The sequence below is a fragment of the Macaca mulatta genome, chromosome 11, assembly GCF_049350105.2.
Source record: "Macaca mulatta isolate MMU2019108-1 chromosome 11, T2T-MMU8v2.0, whole genome shotgun sequence".
NCBI lineage: Eukaryota > Metazoa > Chordata > Mammalia > Primates > Cercopithecidae > Macaca > Macaca mulatta.
Genome location: NC_133416.1, coordinates 70285697 through 70305597, shown reverse-complemented (window position 1 = coordinate 70305597; position 19901 = coordinate 70285697). Strand labels below are relative to the sequence as shown.

The following is a 19901-nucleotide window of genomic DNA, read 5'->3' as shown; positions in this document are numbered from 1 at the left end:
TGCTACATCAGTGGTACCAAAATCACTTTCTTTGGGAATTGTAAATAAGTATCATCCAGCACCTGGATGCTAAATAAAAGAGCTGGAAGACTAAATAAATAGGAAAGTCACTCTACCCACTTTCCTGTTTCCATCTTTTAGGAATTCAAGTTTATTCAAAATTTTGATATATAATCCTGTACCTATGATCTCTTCAATAATTTCGGAATAGTAGTTTCAGACAACTTTAAGGCTCAAGCTCCTTCTGAATTTCCCAACGTGTTTTTGCGCTCTTTTTCATATGGGCCTCCTCTTCAGGGGTCAGCTTTATCTTTATAAGGCTGGTAATACCCTTCTCTCCAAGGAAGGAATACTGAGGAATATTTTTTCATTTATTCCACAGAGGCCCTTAATTATAGTGGAAACTGGATGTGTTCTCCTAATATTCTTCAAAATACTTTCTGTTAAATCAGCTACAGATAGGCCAATGGCCCAAGAAGTAGAACTTTTCACTTTAATAATCTCATAGGCACTAGCAATCACTTCTTCGTGGACATTTTTCTACTGCTCAGGATTTTTATCAGTTCCTATATCAGAGATTAATCCCTCAAAAGGACACCAGCTATGTTCACTCCACTCCACACAGGAACACTTGAGTCTCCATGCTCTCCGAGGATCCATCCATGGCAGCTTTCAGAGTGGATACGAAGTTTTTGTCCAATCAAGAATAGAAAACGAGCAGTATCCAGATTACAGCCGCTTCCAACAACACTGTTTTTGGGAAATGCACTCAACTGCCAGGCTTCGTAAGTTAAGATATCCACTGGATTGGAAACAATAATCAGTTTGCAAAGGAGGCTGTGCTGGACAATACTGGAAATCATTAACTTTAAGATGGTCACATTTCGCTAGACTAAATGAAGGCGCATTTCTCCCTTTCTTGGCGTGCACCTGCTGTAATAATCACTAGGTTGGGGTTCGTCATGACAAGGTAATCTTTGCTACAAACAATGTTTGGCAGTTTCATGAAAGGGCTGAATATTGAAGATCCATTGTCTCACCTTTCAGTTTGCCTTCATCAAGATCCACAAAGGCAAGTTCATCACTCAAGCCTTTTAATAAGATGCTGCTAGCGCAGGCCATGCCCACTGATCCAGTTCCTATGATGGAGACCTTACTGTGATGACAGGGCTCCTCGAAGTGAGGCGCTCAATAAGCTCACTCTTCACAGTCGCCATCTTGCTCACGGGGGTGAAGAGCCAGGCGCCCTTGAGCAGCATGCACGCCGCCTGACGGGGACACAGGGCCATCCCCAGGCACAGAAAATTCGCTCCCGCCGAGCTCACTCTCTGGCTGACCCACACAACAGGCACAGTCCAACTCGGGGCTGCTCACTCAAGAACTGGAGGGAGAGAACGGGAAAAAGCTACTAACTAGAACGTCGAGACGCCGAGAGAGCCGTTGGCAGCACCTTCAAGCCCTCTATGGCGGGTGTGCACGACCTGCCCCCGGCCCTCTACTGCGGCTGCGCGGGCCTTGCCAGCGCCTCCAACACGTGCTTTCCGTGGCTGCTCAGACTAAGGCAGTGAAGGGCTGCTTCTCTAGCAAGTGATTTCTGGAGTCAGTTTTACAAAGAGTATTCTCATCAATAGTTGACATGTTTAAGAGGCTAACCCAGATCCCTGGAATTACTGGTTTTCTATTTTTAGTATGAATGTCAAGGAAAAATGCTTCTAGTGACTACAGATGAAAATCAGGTTACATTTTCTGAACTGTGGCCATGCCGGGAAGGATAGGGCGCTGTGCTTTAGTACCGGTAGCTGCCTGCACCATCTCCCAGTATCCCAGAAGTGGGCTCCTGCTTTCTAGTGTATGGCGCTGGAGGCCTATTTATAAAGGATCCCACTGCCTTGGTGCCAGTCCTGGCCAGACCCACACTGGGACAGTCAGCAGGAGCTTGAGCGGGGTCGGGGACAACTGGGAGTCACTTCAGCACTAAAAACTCACCAGACGAGAATGCTACTCCTTTCTCATGCCAGAGGAAAGCCTTTGATTGTGGGTCCCGAAGAAAAACGACTTCTCGGGTAGAAAGTTGGTGATGTAGCCTTCAATTAAAATGAGGATATCTCTTACATGTCACTGTGAACTCCTAAAGCTTTCCAGACTGAGCAGCTAATCACACCAACCCCACACCACACATATAGTGAGCCCCAGCCCAGAGCTCGCAAGACAAGGGAAGACTTGCTTTCTGGTAATGCAGTCGTGGCCATGCTTCCCTTACTGAACCATGCAGGGCTTTTCTTTTTAGCCAGTGATAATGTTGTAATAAATCCAGCTAGCATTCCTGCTGCATCAACAGTACCAAGGAAAATTCCACCTTTAACCAGGAAAAGACAGTCATCCGTGGATCCCAGAGCCTCCAGCAGAGAGGCTGGCTGCCCAATCCCAGAGCCCGCTGTCTCTGTGTTTAGGTTGCCTCTACTGTCTTCTTTTGAGAAGTGTCTGTTCATATCCTTTGCCCACTTTTTGATAGGGTTGTTTTTTTCTTGTAAATTTGCTCAAGTTCTTTGTAGATTCTGGATAGTATGTTTATTGTAGCACTATTCACAATAGAAAAGACTTGGAACCAACCCAAATGCCCATCAGTGATAGACTGAATAAAGAAAATGTGCCACATATGCACCATGGAATACTATGCAGCCATGAAAAAGGATGAGTTCCTGTCCTTTGCAGAGACATGATTGAAGCTGGAAACCATCATTCTCAGCAAACTAACACAGAAACAGAAAACCAAACACCACATGTTCTCACTCATAAGTGGGAGTTAAACAATGAGAACACAGGGACACAGGGAGGGGATTATCACACACCGGGGCCTGTTGTGGGGTGAGAGGCAAAGGGAGGGATAGCATTAGGAGAAATACCTCATGTAGACGACACGTTGCTGGGTGCAGCAAACCACCATGGCACGTGTATACCTACGTAACAAAGCTGCACATTCTGCACTTGTATCCCAGAACTTAAAGTATAATTTTTTTTAAAAAGTAGAAAACATATTGAAAACATATTCAAGTGTACATGAAACATTTATCAAGATAGCTCGTACATTGGACCATAATAAAAGTCTCAATAAACTTAAAAAAAAGAAAAGAGCAATTCAGTGTAAAGCTGAGAGGATGCAGATTGACATAACCATGAAGGAGGGGTGGGCCAGGGTAAGCAGCTCAGAACAAAGACTGAGACCCAGATGAGCAAGAGCTAGTGCAGTGCCTCTGTGGTTTGGGGCAGGGTAAGAGGTCTGGGGATGGGATGACAGCTCCACAGGATGATGAGAGGTCTGACAACAGACATTGTCTGGGGCATAGAAAGTCCAGTGCCAACCCATAATCCCACACACTCTCAAAGGCAAAATCTGCCCCCAACTAACTCTTCCTATCTTTAAATTGCAGCTGAATGTTTGCATTTTAGCCATCGTGTCTAGACTTGGATTATATAGTCGAAGACATTAATTTTAAAGATGAGGTTATTGAGGGACAAATAAGTTATATGACTTGATTGAAGCCAAACTGCTAGTGGCAGAGTCAGGACTAAAATACAAATGTCCTGATATTTAGACCAAGTTTTCTATTGAAAACTTCCTTTTAAAGTCCACCTTTTATAAAAGCCCAATTTTTAGTATTGTATTCTAAAAATACAAATGCCCTGATATTTCTATTGAAAACTTCCTTTTCCCTTCTAAGCTGCTCTATTAAAAATTCACAGAGAGCCTTACACAGACAAATTCTTCCAAACATATAACACCTTAACGCCCTTTCACTATTTCCAACAATATACTTGGGCTTTTTATCTCTCCAAGTATAAAGAGAAGTAAAGAAAAAGAGGAAAAGATAAGTGAGAACTGGATTGGTCGAAAGAAGCTTCAGTGTGAAAGCAAAATTTGATCTGAATTTTGAAAAATAAGTTCAATCTAGATAGACGGAAGAAAAAAGGAGATTCTCAGAAAAATAAAGAAGTTCCTCACTGAGTTGGGCACAGTGGCTCATACCTGTAATCCCAGCACCTTGAGAGGCTGAAGTGGGAGCTCAGGAAGTCAAAACCAGGCTGGGTAACATGGTGAAACCCCGTCTCTACAAAAAATACAAAAATTAGCTGGATGTAGTGGGCATGTACTTGTAGTCCCAGCTACTTGGGAGGCTGAGGTGGGAGGATTGCTTGAGCCTGGAAGGCAGAGGCTGCAGATCATGCCACTGCACTCTAGCCTGGGCAACAAAGCAAGACTCCATCTAAAAAAAAAATAGTTCCTGACTGAGAATGTGACTTGTGGAGGCCCATGTCTTGCAACAGGATGAAGGGAAAAGACAGAGAAAGAGGTGGAACAGAGAGAGGGAGGGGAGGGAAAGACAGAGAGGGAGATCCTCCAGTCTCAGTCTTCAAGTTACAAAGAGCTCCCAACATCATAGAGCTGAAAAACTATTTGTTTGAGACTTTGAAAGGCAGAAATAGCAGTGATTAACATAGCTTAATCACTGAAATATATTTGCAATTGTAAGAGGCAGGATCTCTCCTGATAGAAGTCCTGGTGAAATGCAATAATATTGATTTGCTACTTTTAATATTCTTCGTGTTTTAAAACCCAAAGAAAATCTTTCATACCCCGATGGTTCATTCTGACATTGGCCATTCCATTCTAGAACCATGACTCCACAGCTGGTTGTTGTGTTCCTCCATTCATCTCAAGGGTTGCCTGAAATTCACCCAGAGAAGTAGTCCAGACATTCTCCTCTCTTATTTTTAAAAAATGTTCGTTTTATCAAATTAATATATGTACATAGTTTTAATTATCAAGTAGTAGCACAGAGTTATTAAATAATATTATTTAATAATAATAAACAGGCCAGGTGTGGTGGCTCACGCCTGTAATCCCAGCACTTTGGGAGGCCAAGGCAGATGGATCGCGAGGTCAGGAGTTTGAGACCAGCCTGACCAACATGGTGAAACCCCGTCTCTACTAAAAATACAAAAATTAGCCGGGCGTGGTGGCATGCGCCTGTAATCCCAGCTACTCAGGTGGCTGAGGCAGGAGAATTATTTGAATCCAGGAGGCAGAGGTTTCAGTGAGCTGAGATTGCACCACGGCATTCCAGCCTGGGCGACCAGAGCAAGACTCTGTCTCAAAAAAAGTAAAATAAAATAAAATAATAATAATAAACAGCAGCCCTCTGCCTCATTCCTTTCCTCCCCAGAGTTCTACTTTACTCTCCGTAATGTCCTAACCTCCCATTTTTGAAGCCTAAAAACAGAACTTCCACAAGTTCCCACCACATTTCCTGCCTACTAGAGTCTCTCCCATTACTAAAGAAGAGCTTAGATGAGGCCAGATCCCCACTTCTGCACCAGATCCCATCCCCTTCCATTTGCTCAGTTGATGTGCTCCAAAAAGCCTTCCCTCTCTTTTGTAGCATCCCTGTTTTCCCTCTCTATTGAATCACTTGCATTAGCATATAAACATGACATTAATTCTCCAATTTAAAAAAAACAAAGGTTTGCCTTGGTGCCACCTGCCCCCATCAGGTTCCATTGCTTTTCTTTCTGTTACACATGTTCACAAAAACTACCTAGGAGAGTTGCAACATTCACCATCCTCCATTTCTCTCCTCCCATCTCTTTCGAACCCACCACAGTCAGTCTGTCATCTCCACCACTCCACTGAATTGTTCTTAGGTTCACAGTGACCCTCTGATGCCAAATTCCTCTCCTAACCTGACCTGGCAACAGTGTTTCCACTCTCCTCCTGAAAACATTGTCTTCACTTGGCTTCCAGGATACCATGCTCTCCTGACTTCCTCCTCCCTCTCTGTCCATTCCCACTGAATCTTGCTCCCTCCTCCTTATCTCTTTGACTCCTAATTGTTGAAATTCCTCTAGATTCAGTCCAGACCTCTCATTCTGACTGTACTCACTCCCTGCGTGATCCCATCCAGTCTCAAAGCTTTAAATTCCATCTACACATTGATGGCTGCCGAATTTATGTCTCCAACCTAGACCACTCCCCCTTAAACTCCATACTCATCTCTATCCAAGTGTCAACTTGGATAGGACATTTTTACTAGAATATCTAGTAGACATCTCAAACTCGATACATCCAAAGCCAAGCAGTCTGCTTCCCATCTTACTTGATACAACTCCATTCTTTCAGTTGCTTAGACAACAAACTCCAGAGTCATCGTTAAATCCTTTTACTCTCACATCGTGTATCAAATCCATCAATGACTCCTATTAAGTTTATCTTCAGATTATATCCAGAATTTAGCCATTTCTCACCACTCAGCACTTTCCACCATTATCATTTGTCTGGATTGGCTCAATAGCTTCCAACCTAGTGTCCCTACTTTGCCCTTGCCCCCTTTTAGTATAGTTTGAAAACACAGAGGCCCTTTGAAACTGTTAACCAGATCACATTCCTCTTGTGTCTGCAATCCTCCAAGGACTTCATATCTCACACAGACTACAGGCCAAATTCCTTACTGAAACCTATAAAGCGCTTTCATCGGCTCCCTGCTGTCTCTCTAAGTTCACCTCCTTCTTCTTCCCCACCCCATATTGTTAGCCACACTGGCCTTTGGAACTTCTTGAACATTCCTGGAATGATCTTGCCTTAGCATCTTGGCGCTTGCTGGTTCTGCTGTTTATCCCCACATATCTGCATGGATAGTTTCTCTACTTCGTTCAGGCTCTGTGCAGATATTTTGAGTGAAGTTTTCCCTGACCCTAATGTCTAAATTTTAATTCTCCTTCCTGACCTATCCTATTACTTTTTCCTGCCTTGTTTCCTCTTTTTTTCCTTAACACTTATTATTATCTAACCTACTAAATGTTTACTTAGTTATCATGTTTATTGTTGTTCTTTTTCATTAAAATGTAGGTTCCATGTGAGTAGGGATTATTGTGTATTTGGGGTCACAGCTATTTTTTTAGCACCTAAAACAGTACCTGTTCAGTGGAAATCATATTGATTGATATATTACAATTCTTTATTTTATGGACTGAGAAAGTGATACACAAAAAACTGGAATTGCTCATGTTAAATGGTGTAGACTGAACCAGAACATGGGTTCTGACTCTCAGCAATGAGTTCTTTCCATGATACCAGGATATTTTCCACCATTGGATTTAGAATTTTCTACATAAATGTCTTTCACTATGGGAGAAATCAATCGCAACCAGCAAATGAGAAACATTTTTCCTCAAATTGGCCCTATTCATACATTTAAATTGTTGTTTTATATTTGTACAAGTACATTAAAATAGACACACAAGGACAATCAGTACAACATTATATGTAAGACCAAACATTGGAAAATTCTAAATGTCTATCAATAGAAGACTGGTTAAATGAATTATGTTGCATCCATATAATAGAATATATCTGCAGAAGTGAAAAATATTCAGGTAGATCTGTAAGTACTGATTTGAAAATCATATCTTCAGGATGTATTATATGTTCCATAATTTCTTATACACAATTCCCAAATCCAAAATACTCTAGAAATTACTTTTTTTTTTTAAGAAACTTAATTAGTGGCAAAACATGGCCAATCCTACACTCACTTGGCATCAAATACTGACCTGACACGAGAATATGTAAAGTATTAATTTATCTAACTTGGTGTGAATAGAATACTCATATCTTCTAGTTCCAAAAAAAAAATTAATGTGTTTAATTATAAGGTGCTACCCTAGACCTCACTAGTAGTATTGTATGACATTTGCTGTGTGCACTGTATTACAGCTCTAAAATCCAAGATTCTGAACTCTCCATAAGGAACTACGACCTACACTAAGGGAACAAACAAGATGCAGAAAAGTGTCTGTTGGATGAGGAAATTTACATAATTTATAAAGGCACATACACTGGTTTATGCCTGGAAATTCTGAAAGGAGTAGGGATTTTTTTTATAAAGAATTGATAGTGGTTATTTCTAAGGAACGGAATAGAAGGAAGTGCTGGACAACTCTGCTACCACAGGAAGCAGCTCTTCTCCTGGGGCAGCAACAGGAAAGAGCCCATGGGTCTTCCTCTGTAGTGCTGCCATGAGATGATTCAGCTCCAGGTACCTTGCATCCCTGTGTGTCTTCACTCAAGATTGCATGACCCAGGGTGAGAAGCTAATTGACTCATCTTGAGTCACATTCCCTGTAAGTGGAGGCAAGGTAGAGAGGTGCAAGAAACCTGCTTTGGACTGGCAGTGCAGATTGTACATCACCAAGAGAGAGAGAATGCCAAGGTTGCTACAGACAGGTTGGGGATGGTCTGCTGAGAGACAACAGATGTCACCAACATATGGGACAGGACCTGACCTGACTCTATCTCTGCCAGTAACCTGCTTGATTATAACTGGGCAGATCTCTTGAGCCCTCTGGGACCTTGTTTTCTATCTATATAGAGAGAAGAACCTCTTGGCTCTCATAGCTCCAACAATTCTCTAATGGACTAGGTACAATGTCTCTCAGACTTAGATGTGTCTATGAATCACCTAGGGATCTTGTTAAAAATACAGATTCAAATTCTGATTCAACAGGTCTTGGTGGCCTCCATGAGCAACTAGGTGATGCCAAAGTTACTGCCAGACCTGAGTTCCAGTAGCAAAGCCCCAGAGCATTAGCTGTGGCTTCCAGGCAATGAGAACACTCAAAGTTAGCAAAACATGAGCATTGAGTGATTTACTTTATAGCAGTGACAACACTGCTTAAAACTTCGTTGGTGGCCCTGCCTGTTGTGAACACTGAAAGCATCAGCACTGATATTAGTGGGGATTGTCCTTTGTGAAGGCAAGTGACAGATTTAATCCTTAATCTAATCATTAATCAATACACCAACTGAGTTTACCCATGTACTAATACTCTGAAGTGATACCTAACAGATTTATCATCAACCATATTTGGTACTTAAAAAACAATTGATTCTAACTTTTGCTTAGAGCAAATATAAAAGATCACTTTTCATGGTCTTCATAATTAATGTAAACTTCAGAGAATTTTTCTGAGCTGTGGATCAATCCATTGTCCAATAATACCAGAACATTAACCAACAGAATTTAGCTCAGAAGGGCCCTAGGGAAGGACTGGGTTTTCATTTATAGCTATTCAGAGGTAAGTACACAGATGGGTTTCAATAAATAATTAATTATAATGGAACTAGGGTTCTCTAAAGTGGGTTGTGTATAACACTAAGTATTAAAATGAGTTTTTCTAAGGTTGTACCTACATTAAGAAGTCAAATCCCCATCTAGTAAGTTTGATGGTGTTTAGTCTACACTAGGTATAATTTTAGAAGTCATGTACTCTCATGTCAGATATTTTCCAAATAACACTTTCAGATAGAAACCACATCAGAAGCCTGAATTGACTGAGACATTAATTACCCCAATCAAATATTCTCCTCCTCTGTTAGCTTTCTTCTGTTCTGTGCCTTCCCACTGGCATTATACTGCTATGCTTTGGGAACACAGAAGACTGTGAGAATCAAATGAGATAATTACTTACAAATTATTGAATAGAGTGGTGTTCTGTACATTTTGAGTTATAATTCACCCAAAAGACATGAAGCAGTTGAGTTTTTTCTTCAGTCTTCAAAAAGCAGCATTTTGTCCCAAGTGGTATCTTAGAACCTCAGGTGCCATGTGATACTAGACAGTAAGAACTAAAAATAACTATAAGGAAATGGCTTCTAAGTAATAAGAGACAAAATATGTGAATAAACATGTAATATGACAGGTGGTAATAAGGAAAATCTGGAAGAACTCAGCCCAGAAGGCAAGCTTTTCCCACTTAAAGACGGGAAGAAGAGCAAATCCTCTGCATCTGGCCACAGCGGGCATTCCCAGAAGGCTGTCAAAGATATCTATGGTAGAACAATAGAGAGAGTCAAATGCACCTCCAGCGTGTTAAGAGTGGAGAGAGATGTGAGATTTTAAAAGTGTGGAATGCTTACATTATTTTCAGCACAAAATCATATAACAGTGTAAACGTTTTCGAACATGTATTTCTCAAAATGCTTTTTCCATAGAACAAGATTTTTCCCAAAATCAGTTACTGGCTTTGTTTAGATTCTGATTTGAACAAATCAACTGAAAAAAGAGAACCACATATTTTGAAGCACCTGAGGAAAATTGAATAAGACTGGTTATTAGATGAAAATCAAAGAAATGTTAATATTGTTGGATTTGATAATGGCATGGTAGTTACAGGAAAATGTCCATGTTTTCTGGAGATGCATATAGGTTGAGTGTCACTAATCTGAACATCTGAAACCCCAAATGCTCCAAAATCCAAAACTTGGGGCACTGAAATGAGACAGTGAAACCTTTGTTTTCTGATGATTCAATAGATACGAACAGAACACAATTATTTAAAATATTGTATAAAATTACCTTCAGGTTATGTGTATAAGATATGTATATGAAACATAAATGAATTTCATGTTCAGGCTTTGGTCCCATTCCTGAGATAGTTCATTATGATATACAAATATTCCAAAATAAAAAAAATCTGAAATACAAAACACGTCTGGTCCTAAGTATTTTGGATTAGAGATACTCACTTGTACTAAGGTATGACAGGTGAAGTACCAAGGGATTTATTTAAAATACCTCAACAAGAAAAACAATAACAAAAAAAGGAAAACTAAAATAATATGGTAAAAGCTTGATAAATGCCATTTCTAGGCAATAGACATGGGTGTTAGTTGTGGTCTTCTCTCTACTTTTCTGTATACCTAAATTTTTCAGAGTAAAAAGCAACTTGAAAATCATTTCCATTTTCAGTTATTGTTAAAACATCACTCATATCTTGAATCAAAAACAGATGAAGCACAAAACTAAGGAAGTGTTTATTTAAAATTGGAAAAATGGACTTCCAGTTTCCAGTCCAGCATATAAAGAGCTTGGAAATCACCACTCCATCCTAACAAGTAAAAAGCTGTACAAACTGAAAAATCAGCAATTCCTCTTAGACCCATAAGAAAAGTAGGGCCACAGGGCAAACCACTGCCCCTAAAATTGGAAAAATAGGCAAATACAGAGAATCACAACCTACCAAAGAAGAAACCCATGAACACAAACCTCTGCAGCTACCATTTCCAAGGTAGAAAAACCTAAACTGTAATTGACAAATTGCTGGAGATGAATGTGGAAAAGCCTGAGAGTTAAAAACTCCAGGGGCACCCAGTCTCGGAGGTGGGGGCACACTTTTGTGAGTTTTACCTATAGTAGCTCTCCTGGGTTGTCACAGAGAATAATGGAGACAAAGCTCTCATGCTTCCAGCAAGGTGAGCAGAAAGTAGCCATATTTGAAATACGTCATATAATTCTGTTCTTAATAAGGTCTGCCCTCAAACCCTATTATTAGAGAAACTACTTAACTAGAATCTAATCTACTAGGCTTTTCTCAGAACCTAACTTACCTGGAGGGAGGAAAATATCAAGCTCTAGCCCACTATAGCAATTCTATACCATCTGAGAGGGTAAAAATAAAGAAAAACAGTAAAAAGAAAAAACAAAACTGTGATGCACTTGTGAAGTTTACAGTGCAGACACACAGGCTCATTAAAAGATTGAGACCTAATCAAAGACTCTAGAACACATTCCCTCCCCCACACCTTACCACCACATTACTAAAGGGCAATTTACAGCAGTACTTTTTACCTAGTATGTTATATCCAGCTATGAAAAAAAAAATACAAGGTATACTAAAGGGCAACAAAATAAAATTTGAGGAAGCACAGCAAGCATCAGAACTAGCCTTAGATATGGCAGGGATTTTGGAATTATCAGACAGGGAATTTAACAAACGATGATTAATATGCTAAACATGGTAATGGTTAAAGTAGACAGCATGCAAGAACAGATAAACAACGTAATTTCCAAGAAAGAATCAAAAAGAAATCTTAGACTTAAAAAACACTATATCAGAAAAGAAGAATTCCTTTGATGAGCTCATTAGCAGAATGGACACAGCTGAGAAAAGAATCTCTGATCTTGAATATATCTCAATAGAAACTTCAAAAACTGAAAAGCAGAGAGAAAAAAGATAAAAAAAAAAAAAAAACCAACAGCAGAACAGAACACCCAAGAACAGAGGAACAACTACAAAAAGCATAACATACTTATAATGGGAATACCAAAAGGAGCAGAAAACTGGAAAGAAAGAAAAAATATTTGAAGCAATAATGACAATATTTTCCATAAACCAGTGTCAGGCACCAAACTGCATATCCAAGAAGCTCAGAGAGCACCAAGCAAGATAAATGACAACAAAAATAAAACAGAAAAAACCCCTATGCCTAGAGGAAAAATATAGCTTACCTGTATAGGAGTAAAAATAACAATTACCTCTGACTTCTCTTCAGAAACCATGTGAGCAAGAACAGAGTAGAATGAAATAAAGTGTTGAGAAGAAAAGAAGCCATCTTCCTAACATTTTGTACACTGTGAAATTATCCTTCAAAATGAAGAAAAAAATAAAGACTCTCTCAGGCAAACAGAAATTGAAAGAATCTGTTGCCAGTATATTTGCCTTGCAAGAAATGATAAAAAGTTATTTAGAAAGAAAGAAAATGATGTAGGTCAGACACTCAGATCTACATAAAGAAGAGTATCTGTGAAGAAATAAATGAAAGTTAAATAAAAACTTTTATTTTTCTTATTCTTAATTGATGTAGGAGCAGTTTGTTCAAAATAATCATAGCAACAATATATTCAATTATGTATGTGTGTATACGCTTCTTTATGAGTGAAATAAATGCAGCAGAGATATGATGAACAGGAGGAGGAAATTAGAATGGTTATTATAAGGTACTCTGACTACCCATGAAGTGTTATAGTATCATTTGAAAGTTGGCATCGATCAATTGTAAATACATATTGCAATATCCAGGATAACTATCAAAAATTGTTTAAGAAGAAGTTTAACTGATATGCTAAACGGGAAGAGAAAATGAAATAATATAAAATGCTCACAAAAGGCAGAAAAAAGTGAAAGGCAGAAATAGGAACAAAGAACAAGGGCAGCAAACAGAAAGCAGTAACGGGTATGGTAGAGATCAATCCAACGATATGAGCAATCACTTTAAATATCAATGATCTAAATATACCAGTTAAAAGACAAAGATTGTCAGAATAAATAGAATAATTAAATAAAATAATAAAATAATACAAGAATCTCACTTTAAATATAAAGATGCATGTAGATTAGAAATAAATGGATGGAGAAATATACACAGTATTAACAATCAATAGAGAGAGTAGCTGTATTTCAGACAAAGCTGACTTCAGAGCAAGGAAAATTATCAGGGAGAAAGAGAGGCATTACATAATAATAAAGTGGTCAATTCTTCAGGAAGACCTAACAATCCTCAACAGGTATATGCCTAACAACAGAGCATCAAAATATGTAAAGCAAAAACTTGTAGAACTGCATGGATAAATAGGTGAATCCGCTATTACAGTTAAAGACTTCAATACTCCTCTATCAGAAATGGACAGAACCAGCAGGCAGAAATTCAGTAAGGACATAGTTGAACTCAAAACATCATCAACAAAATATAGTTGATATCTATAGACTCATTCCATCAACCACAAAATACACATTTTTCTCAAGCTCACATAGAATATTCACAAAGGTGGACCACATTCTGTGTCATACAATATGCCTTAACAAATTTAAAAGAAGAGAAATCATACAATGTCAAAGTTTAGGCCACAAAAGAATTGAACTAAAAATCGATAACAGAAAGATAACTGGAAAATTAAGAAACACATGGCAATTGAACAACAAACATCTACATAGCATATGGATCAAAGAAGAAATCTCAAGAGAAATTAAAAGTGTTTTGAACTAAATGAAAATGAAAACACAATTTATCAAAATTTGTGAGATGCAGCAAAAGCAATGCTTAATGGGAAATTTATGGTATTAAATGCATGGTTAGAAAAAGGTACACTCTAAAATCAATAATATAAACTTCTACTTTGGAAACTAGCAAAGAAGAGCAAATTAAATCCACAGTAAACAGAAGGAAATAATAAAAATTAGATCAGAAATCAATAAAATTAAAAACAGGAAGTCAAGAGAAAATTACTGAAACCAAAAGTTGGTTCTTTGAGAAGATGAGTACAATCAATAAGCCTCTAGCCAGGTCAACTAAGAACAGAGAGGCCACAAATTACTCATATCGTAAGTAAAAGGGAAACATCACTATAGATCCCATGGACATTAAAATAATAATAATGAACTACTACAAACAAGCCCATAAATTTGAAAACCTAGATAAAGTGTATTAATACTAATACTTCAAAAGACACAATCTCCAAAAACTCACACAAGAAGAAATAGACCATATGAATAGGTCTATATCTTTTAAAGAAATTGAATCAATAATTAATAACCTTCCAAAACAAAAAGCACTAGGCTCACAAAAAGCACTAGACTCACTTAGGTTCACTGGTGAATTCCACCAAACATTTAAGGAAGAAACTATACCAATTCTCTACAGTCTCTTTTAGAAGATAGAAGCAGAGTGAATACTTCATAATTTATTCTATGAGGCCATCATTACCCAAATACCAAAAGCAGACAAAGACATTACAAGAAAAGAAAACTATAGACCAACATTTCTCAGGAACATAAGATGCAAAAATCCTCAACAAAATACTAGCAAATTGAATCCAACAATGTATAATGAGAAATATACACCATGACCAAGTAGAATTTATTCCAGGTTGGTGAGGCTGGTTCAACATTCAAAGATCAATTAACATAATCCACCACATCAACAGGTTAAAGGAGAAAAATTACATGATAAATCAAAAAAAGCATTTGACAAAATCTAATACCTATTCATTCCAAATTTTATTTTATTTTTTAAGATTAGTCTATATATCCAAGAAGCTAAATATAAACAAAATAAAGACAAAGAGATACACACCTAGACAACACCCTAGTCAAATTATTCAAAGAGAATAATAAAGAGAAAAGCAACAAATCTATTCATAAAGGGGAAAAAAGGGGGAAAGAAATACAATTAGCAGCTAATTTATCATCGTAAACAATGGAGGTCAGAAGGAAGTGAAATATATGTCTCAAAATCCCTGAAGTGATATATTCAGAGTGCTGAATATTTTCAGCTATTACTTCTTCAATTGTTTTTCCATAGGTTCTCAAGGGTCTGTTTATTTCTCTTCATTCTTGTTTTTTTTTTTTTCTCTGTTCATATTAAATAATTTCTATTGATCTAACCTAAAATTGACTGATTCTTTTTTCCTGCCATCTGAAATCTGCTATTGAGGCCCTCAAGGGAACTTTTCATTTTAGTTATTGTTTATTTTACTTTATTTTATTTTTTAAATGGATTCTCGCTCTGTCCCCTAGGCTGGAGTGCAGTGGCGCCATCTCGGCTCACTGCAAGCTCTGCCTCCCTGGTTCACACCATTCTCCTGCTTCAGCCTCCCAAGTAGCTGGGACTACAGGCGCCCGCCACCACGTCCAGCTAATTTTCTGTATTTTTAGTAGAGACAGGGTTTCACCGTGTTAGCCAGGATAGACTCGATCTATCTCCTGACCTCATGATCCGCCTGCCTCGGCCTCCCAAAGTGCTGGGATTACAGGCGTGAGCCACTGCACCCGGCCAGTTATTGTATTTTTTAATTCCAAACTTTTGATTTGTTTTTTTTATTATTATTATTTATCTTTATTGAGATTCTCAATTTATTGCATCATTGTCATACTTTCCCTCAATTCTAGAAATACAATTTCCTTTAATTCTTTGAAAATATGGACAATGGGTGCATTAAAGTCTTTGTCTTCAATGTCCACTCAGAGACAATTTCCACTGAATGCTTATTTCATACATATGGGTCAAATGTTCTTATTTGTCTCACACTGTTTATTGGTTGAATCTTTTGGGGTGCTGAAATATTTTAAAACTGGATTATAGTAATGGTTCCACAACTCTATACACTTCCCAAAAAGGTTTGAATTATATGAAAATTCAGTGGATAAGTTTTGTGGTATGAAAACTATATCCCAATAAAGCTGTAAAAAAAAACAGAACAAACAAAACAAAACAAAACACAGCCAGTGGATAGGTGAGGAGGTATAGATTAAATCAGATTAGCAATCTACTGATAATTATAGACACTGAATGATAGGTAATGGGAGTTACTATATTATTCCCTCTACTTTTGCTTATGTTAAAAAAAATTGTTCACAACAAAAAAAAAAAAGGGAAAAAAGAATCAATTGGTCTAATCAATAAGCTGAAACCATGGCTAGCTTGAGGCAATATTTTTTTCATTTAGTGTCTGGCAATAGACTGTAGCCCCAGGAAAACATAAAATAAGTATTACTATAACCCTAGGGAAAAAGTACAATTATGAAGAAATGAATTAAATCCACAGAATCAATGCTTTTGAATGTATAAAATAAGTTTTACATTCATAGAAATCAGTAGTATTAACATTTACCAGTTTTTAAATGCTTGAAGCGTGTGAAAGAAGCTGATATGTTAGATTGGTGATAACCGAAATGTTTAGGAAAGTTAAATGAACATTTAAATGTTTAAATAATTTGATTTATGTAAATTATGATTTGATTGATCAGCTGTTTAAGTAGAATTTCAATGTTGAAACATAGTTTCCTTAATCCATTTTTAGGATTAAGACACTGGGCATGAAACTCGGCACCAAATTTATGAGAATTTCTCTCCATGCATAGATGTTCCACATATATTATAGATCTGGGTGAGTTTTCAAAGCTCTTCTCTCCTTTTTAATCAAATGATCTCATATACTCCACTACTTTCTTTTTTTTTTTTTTTTTTTTCTTTTTCTTTTTTTTTTTTTTTTTGAGACTGAGTCTGGCTCTGTCGCCCAGGCTGGAGTGCGGTGGCCGGATCTCAGCTCACTGCAAGCTCCGCCTCCCGGGTTCACGCCATTCTCCTGCCTCAGCCTCCCGGCCGGATCTCAGCTCACTGCAAGCTCCGCCTCCCGGGTTCACGCCATTCTCCTGCCTCAGCCTCCCGAGTAGCTGGGACCACAGGCGCCCGCCACTTCGCCCGGCTAGTTTTTTTTTTTTTTGTATTTTTTTTTTAGTAGAGACGGAGTTTCACCGTGTTAGCCAGGATGGTCTCGATCTCCTGACCTCGTGATCCGCCCGTCTCGGCCTCCCAAAGGGCTGGGATTACAGGCTTGAGCCACCGCGCCCGGCCATACTCCACTACTTTCAATTATCATTGCTATGCAGGTGACTTCCAAATCTCCAGACTCCTATTTCCAATAGCTAAATAAACATCTCTTCTCCGCTGCCACAAGCCCAAATTTCCTCCAATCAATTCATTTTTTCTATCCAACTTGTCTTCTTCTTAATCCTATCTGCCTGTTTAACTTTCTCCATTCCATGCAGTTAGATGACAAGTCTAATCATGTCTTCTTCCTTTCCATTCCTATTGCCAACTTCCTTTCCATTCCCATTGCTAACTCTCATTCTCTTGTCCTGGACTATTAGAGCAGGCATCTCATTGATCTCACCCCTCCCAGTCTCCATTCTTTCAACCCTGGTCAACTCACTCATCCTTCCTATGTAACACCACCAAATTAATCTCAATAATACAGTGTTTGCCAAAATGTGTTCCTGGATGCAAGTAGCAAATTCAAGAAAAACATGTTTCATGGACAAGTAAGCTTGGGAAAAGTCTCATACTATAGCCCATTCTTAGACAGTTACAATGCTAGATTATAAGAATACAGAATTTCTGCATTAAACAAACAAAAAAACAACCTATTTAACACAATTTCCAAAACATCACTGATCATGTAACTATTTTACAAAGTAATGTGTACTAGCTTGCAATGGAACACATTGTGGGAAACACTGTCATAAGACAGTTGTGGTATTCTCTGTCTAAAATACCTTCAGTGGAGTACTGTCAATTTAAAGATCCAACTATTTGGCTCAACACATCCCACAGACTGGGCCTGGACTGTCTCTTTAATCTTCCCATGGTACTAACATTCTTAGTTTCATTAAATCTAAACTCTTTAGAATTTGTGGTTTCCATGAGGTCCTAAATATGTATTTAGGTCCTAAATAACAATTCCTTAAATTGCATCTTTCAGTGTTCTAGGTAAAAACATAATTACAGTCATGACTGAAACCAAGGCTTGCAAAAAAATCAAGTTTTGAAAACAACCAAATAGCTGGCTATTGTAGAGGCGCACTTTTACCTAAACCAATATTTAGTCATAGCGAGTTGTTTTATAGCTAAAATAAGTCCATTTATAAGAAAGTATGTCACATGGTACTAAGTAAATATTTATTTAATCTCAATAGTAATCCATTATATTTTGAAATCTGTATTTTCTTTGATCCTTACTATTGGTGCTAAAATTAATTAAAAACTATTTTCTTAATGAAATCACTATTAAGTTTTTCTGGTTTTTTGACCTGAAATCCCAGTGCTACCAAAGCTGTTTAAACTTAATTTATTAGTCATTTAGAGTCTAAAGTGTTTTTGTTTTTTCCTGTTCAAGAGATATTCTTTTTTTTTTTTTTTTTTTTTTGAGACGGAGTCTTGCTCTGTCCCCCAGACTGGAGTGCAGTGGCGCAATCTCGGCTCATTGCAAGCTCCGCCTCCTGGGTTCACACCATTCTCCTGCCTCAGCCTCCCGAGTAGCTGGGACTACAGGCGCCTGCCACCACACCCGGCTAGTTTTTTGTATTTTTAGTAGAGACGGGGTTTCACCGTGTTAGGCAGGATGGTCTCAATCTCCTGACCTAGTGATCCGCCCGTCTCGGCCTCCCAAAGTGCTGGGATTACAGGCTTGAGCCACCGCGCCCGGCTGAAGAGACATTCTTATTGATCATATTATTTACTAATATCGGGAAGAAGGGCCTACAACTTGTGGACTTTTAATAGAACACAGATGCATTTAATTATTTATTTTGTGTTTCTGTGGAAGTAATTATTCAATAATCACTCAAAGGCATATTATACAATAGACCAACTAGTGATCAAGCTTTGATCATTCTAGGTGAACTTAATTTACCAAGAATATGGTATTAATAGAAACAGATTAAATAAGAAAATGGGAAGTAGTTCTAAAAGGTGCTGAGGAACTAAAAGGAGATACTTCAGGCTTAGCCTCTAGAAATACACACATTTTGTAAATTTTTATTTCTAGATATAATTGTAATGGCTACTGCATTAATGACTAAACTTGAATTATTTTAAATTACTTAGGGTTAAAATTCAGCCAAAAAAAAAAAGCATTAATATAAACATAGACTCATCATGGAAGTAGAAAATCTTATAATGGAATTTTATTTTTCTCTAATATAAAATGAAACACTCATTTATTTATTTTAGAAAATGTTTCATCAGTACCTATTATATACTAGGTCCCTTGGAACACTCACTGGTAGGTAAGAATTAATTTATCAGTTCACAGGGATATAAGAAATCCTTATATCAGGCCCTAGTTTAGATGGCTTCAAAGAGAAGCCAACAGCTGCAATGTCTGCTCATAAATTTTTAAAGAGAACTATAAATATAAATTTGTGAATCTTATAATTTGAAGGTAGGTGGCAAAAAAAGCAAAATAAAGGCAGAAAATAACTCAAATCTGGCTTTTTGCCATTTCAAATACAGTAAACTTAAAAATTATAAATGAATGTAGTATACCAATAAAGATTTAGATCACGTTATCACCATAAACATCCCTGGATCACTAATCCTACCCCTCTCTGCTAACTTGATGCTGAATCTGCACTAGGGTAATCCATATTGATGCAAGTCTTGCCAAAATCTTTTCTCTGGCTTCTACCTGTAGTATATTATCTTTTTTTCTCTGACATTTTATCTCTTTTGT

The 19901-nt window shown here is 37.8% G+C and overlaps 1 pseudogene; it reads right to left on the bottom strand.

Moving 5' to 3' along the window:
• Nucleotides 1–226: 226 nt before the first annotated feature.
• On the bottom strand, nucleotides 227–2944 carry LOC100427600 (L-lactate dehydrogenase A-like 6B; annotated as a pseudogene).
• Between the last annotated feature and the right edge of the window lie 16957 nt (nucleotides 2945–19901).